This window comes from Tamandua tetradactyla, chromosome 12 (genome assembly GCF_023851605.1).
Source record: "Tamandua tetradactyla isolate mTamTet1 chromosome 12, mTamTet1.pri, whole genome shotgun sequence".
Taxonomy (NCBI): domain Eukaryota; kingdom Metazoa; phylum Chordata; class Mammalia; order Pilosa; family Myrmecophagidae; genus Tamandua; species Tamandua tetradactyla.
The window spans coordinates 98,455,629-98,460,283 of record NC_135338.1 but is presented as its reverse complement, the minus strand read 5'-3'; the positions used below and the strand labels follow the sequence as shown (position 1 = coordinate 98,460,283).

The 4,655-nt window shown below is 57.9% G+C and overlaps 1 long non-coding RNA gene across 2 annotated transcripts; it reads left to right on the top strand.

Moving 5' to 3' along the window:
- Nucleotides 1-1,870: 1,870 nt before the first annotated feature.
- On the top strand, nt 1,871-3,993 carry LOC143651686 (uncharacterized). 2 transcript variants are annotated; one of them, XR_013160133.1, is made up of 2 exons: nt 1,871-2,529; nt 2,879-3,993. It is a non-coding gene; the product is annotated as an uncharacterized LOC143651686 (long non-coding RNA). The 2 variants fall into 2 exon arrangements; XR_013160134.1 differs by having other exon boundaries at nt 2,801-3,993.
- Nucleotides 3,994-4,655: the final 662 nt, after the last annotated feature.

Sequence of the window (4,655 nt, the reverse complement as noted above, 5' to 3'; positions counted from 1 at the left end):
CCAACAATCAAATCAAAACTACCCCTTATCACCTGTCTCTCCCCCCAGTTCATTGTCCCTGGTAGTGCTGTGGGACTGTTGACGTCTTCCTGTTAACTATTGGTCATAGCATACAATTTTAGTTTTCCCCCTCTACCCCTCTACTACTGACTCTTTGTCCAATATCACACCTTTGAAATAGTTCATGTGAGAACTTACTCACAACTGCAGACTCATTCTTTATGGCGGAATAACATTCTACTGTTTGGATATACCATATTTCACTTTACCCTTCGTCTGCTGACGGACACTTGGGTTGCTTCCATCGTTTGGCTGTTGTGAACATCGGTGCCCGGACATCTGTCCAACAAGGAGTCATCTTTGAGTCCTCTGTTTCTTCACCCACATCTGATCCATCAGGTCCCGTTCTCTCCGCCTCCATCACAACCAGCGCCAGCCCACCTCTCGGCCTCCACCCAATGCCAGGCGGCTCACCTCTCGCCTGGACGCTGCGGCAGCCATCAAAAGGTCTCCCGTCCCCTTGCTCTCAGCCTCTAAAACCAATTCTCTACTCATCAGACTGACCTTATCGCAGCACCGTCCTAACCGTACTGTTTCCCGGTCTGAAGCCCTCCAATGGGTCCTACCAGGTATTAAAACTTTTAAAGACATTAAGACAGACTGGCTATGGCACCAGAATATAGAAAGACTAAATGCACAGAAGAGGGGCCCAGAAACACAGCTGTGCCTAAATGAGGAATTGATATATCACAAAGAGAGTCCCCAGCCAATGGGGAAAAGACAGGCGCTTATAAATGGTGCCGGGCCGAGTGGTGGTCCATATGGAAAAGGTATAATTAGATTCCCACCTACAGTCACACACACCACTGCGGGTGGATTCAAGCTTTATATGCGAACAACAAAATTGTAACACATTTAGAAGAAAATATGGAGGACTTTTATGACTTCAGGGTAAGGAACGGTTTCTTTACTAAGTAAATTTGTCGCTTAATTATAACATATAAAGAACAGCGCACAGGCTCTAAGTGGAGAATTGGGGCGTGGCCAGCGACGCAGATGACCCCCAGGCCCCGGGATGGGACGATATGTCAGGCACGAGAAGCACCAGTCGGGCAGACAGAGATGGAGGAGTCCGATAACGCTAACATTTAAATCTTCCGTTGAACAAAAAGGACCATCAAAACAAGATGAAAAGATAAGCCACAATCTGGAAGGAGATGTTCACAGAACACACAACCAGCCAAAGAAGAGTATCTGCACATCTAAGAGACATAAGCCAGCCAGCCCGGCGGACTCGGCCAGACAAGCAGGGACCGGCCAGCAAAACCCTCCCGGCCAGCAGCGCCGTGCAACAGCCGCTCGACCTCCCCGGCGTCGGAGAAATAGCAAACCAAGTCCAAGGGGGAGCCTACCTCACCCACAGGACTGAGAGGTGTTTTTTTAAAGCTGTGCTCCCAAATGGGGGGCTGCGGGGCTGCGGGGCGGCGGGCGGGCCGTGGGGCCGAGCTCCCCGCCATGCGGCCCCGCCCCGGGCGCGGACTCCGCGGAGGACGGAGGCGCTTCCCGTGGGCGCCGGGAGAGGGGACGGTCCGCTCGCGCCTCCGCAGGTGCCCAGTGCCCGCAGCCCGGGAACCGCGCGGCTCCCCAAGTGAGCGGAAACAAGACCGACCGGCCGGTGCAATAGGGACAGACGGGCCGAGCGCAGGGCGGGACTCGGAGGGGGCGGGGCGGCGCGGGCCACGCGGAGGGGCTGCGGGGCAGAGGCGCCGCCCTCCACTGCCCAGAGCGCCCGGTGGGTGCTGCGGCTGCCCGGGCATGAAACAACCCTGTGGACTCTGCCCACAGGTCCTGAGGGCAAGGATCGTGGACAGGGTGTGGTGGCACGGTTTTCCCTGGGCTCTGCTTGGGGGCCCCGCTGCGTCCGGTCGGCTGGGCCCGACCCCCCCCCCCCCCCCCAGGGCTTGACCTGGCCGTCGTGCCGACAGCGGGGGTGACCAGGAGTCTCAGCACCCCGAGAGGGACAGAGCCCGGCGGGCACCTTCCCAGCCCTGGGACCTTTCCTTGGAGGTGACACAGCTGCACTCATTCCTCAGGGCAGCCCCAAAGTCCCGTCAGCTCTCAGGATTGGGGGAGCAGACGCCCCTGTGCTAGGGTGGCCAGGCTATGGGCGGGAGTATTTCTGTGCCCCTTTTAGACAGTGGCCGTGAGTGGGTTGGGAGGGGCCCCGGGAGGCCGGGATCGGGGGCGCTGGGGGCTGTAAGGTCTTGGGGTCATGGGTCCGCGTGGAGACTGCCGCCCCCTCCACTGGGGCCGGAGAAGCGGAGGGCACCGCGGCCGAGGCTGTCATCACACCTTCAGGCTTCCACTGTCAGCTCAGCAGCCGCTTTCCTGCTCGGAGCTCACCTTTCCACCTGGGACAGTCAGGCGAAAGGCAGAGGGGTTCCCATGCACAGTGCGGACATTTTGAGACTCTGATGCAAGCGCTGAGCTCTCTCCTGGACTCAGGACCTGCGCTCAGAGCACCCACAGGTGAGAGCAGGTGGGACGCTGGAGGCTGGCACAGTGTCAGCAGAGCTCGGCGGCTTTGGGCCTCCTAGACTGACCCAGAGACCTGGGGTGAATCCGGACCCGCCGCGTGGGCAGGTGACTCGCCTGCCCTGCGCCTTCACTTCCCGCCTCTAAGTTAGGGATCCGTGAGGGGCCCCACCTGCGGCAAGAGGAATGCATTTGGCTGCAGGGAACTCAGCCCAGCAGCTATCAGTGGCTTCAATAAAAAGGCAGTTGTGTGTCTCACATCCAGAAAAGCCCCAGCGTCTGTGGGTCCTGGCATTGACTCGGGAACTCAAGAGAGAGAGGACATCGTCTTTGTCCCCTCCAGCAGGAGACACCATGGCCAGGATGGAGCCGCCGCGGCCGGCAGTGGGGAGGCTGCGCCCTGCCCCGCGCTCCTCCACCAGCGCTGGGCCCCACTTCTGAGCGGGCTTTGCAGAGCTGCGGGTTCAAGCGGGATGGCACCGCAGTCGGACAGTAGGAGTGCTCTCGGCCCCGATGCCAGGCGCGTGTCCCCTTCCAAACTGCCAAGGACCTCCCAGCCTCTAGTAAGGGGGGCAATGGGGAAGGGCCTGGGAACACGGGGTGGCCAGCCCACGGCCTCGGCCCCGTCCCCTCCCGCTTTCAGTGCCCAGCGTGGGTGAACGGTCAGTCCCCCACGGCCCCCAGGACCGCAGCTGAGGGACCCCGAGGCCCGCGCTGCCGAAGGCCCTGCCAGGCCCGTGGCCCAGGTCCCAGAGGAGCACTGCGGGGACACACTGCACGGCTGGTGCCAGACACGCAGGGGCACAAAGCGTCTCTGCTCGTGCTCTGCCTGCTTTCTGAGCTTCTTGCTTCTCCTTCAAGGCTACCCCGCTCTTGGGGGCTGCCGGGCACGTCACGCCACATCCCGCCGTGTCACGCCACATCCCGCCACGTCACACCACATCCCGCCACCCGCCCCTAGACGGACCGTGACGCAGCAGCAGACCCAGCAGGGCAGGTGGAAGGAAGTGGGGGAAGTGCCAGTGCATTTGTCACCACGTCCGCCTGGCCCAGTTCCCGGCAGTGTCCTTGGGGCGGGGGTCAAAGCCAGGGCGGGTGGCTCACGGGACCTCTGTCACCTTCGGACTGGGGGCAGGAGTGTCTGCAGCTGCCCCCCAGGGCTGAGGGGAGGGGCAGTGCCTGGGCCCAAAGACAGACAGCTGGCCACTGCCCTTTGGGAGAGGTGGCCCTGGCCCCACCCGGCCTGCAGACGACGCCGTTATGGGGCACATGGCGTCCAGTGCCAGCCCCTGCTGCTGGCCAGAGCCCAAACCACAGGCTGTACCTACCGTTGCTTAAAAAGAATGTTTTTCCTTGTTGCTGTTCTGATGACAGAAGCAATTCTTGGGAAGTTGTTACTTGGGGGGTATTTGCGAATTTTGGAAAATTTAAAATAAAGCTTATTTTAAAAAAAGCAAATCATGTTCACTATAGAAAAGTTTAAAAGACACAAAGAAAATTAAAATCCAGCCTCAATGGGGACAACCAAATCAATAGGCCAAGCCCTAAATCCTGGGGTCTGCCCCTATGAAACTTATTCCTGCAAAGGATAGGCTAAGCCTACTTAAAATTAGGCCAAAGAGTCACCCCCAGAGAACCTTTTTTGTTGCTGATATGTGGCCTCTCTCTCTAAGCTGACTCGGCAGGTGAACTCACTGCCCTCCCCCTCGCTACGTGGGACAGAATCCTGGGATGAGTTGGGACCTGGCGTCACGGGACTGAGAAAACCTTCTTGACCAAAAGTGGGAAGTGAGAGATGAGACAAAATAAAGTGTCAGTGGCTGAGAGATTCCAAACAGAGTCGAGAGGTTGTCCTGGAGGTTATTCTTATGCATTCTATAGATATCCCTTTTTAGTTTACGGTGTATTGGAGAGGCTGGATGGAAGTTCCTGAAACTGCTGAGCTGTGTTCCAGTAGCTGTGTTTCCTGAAGACAACTGTATAAAGATTTCACTTTTGCAATGTGACTGTGTGATTGTGAAAACCTTGTGTCTGGTGCTCCTTTTATCCAGGCTATGGACAGATGAGTTAAAAATCAAGGATAAAAAATAGATAAATAATGGGAGACAAGGGGTAAAATA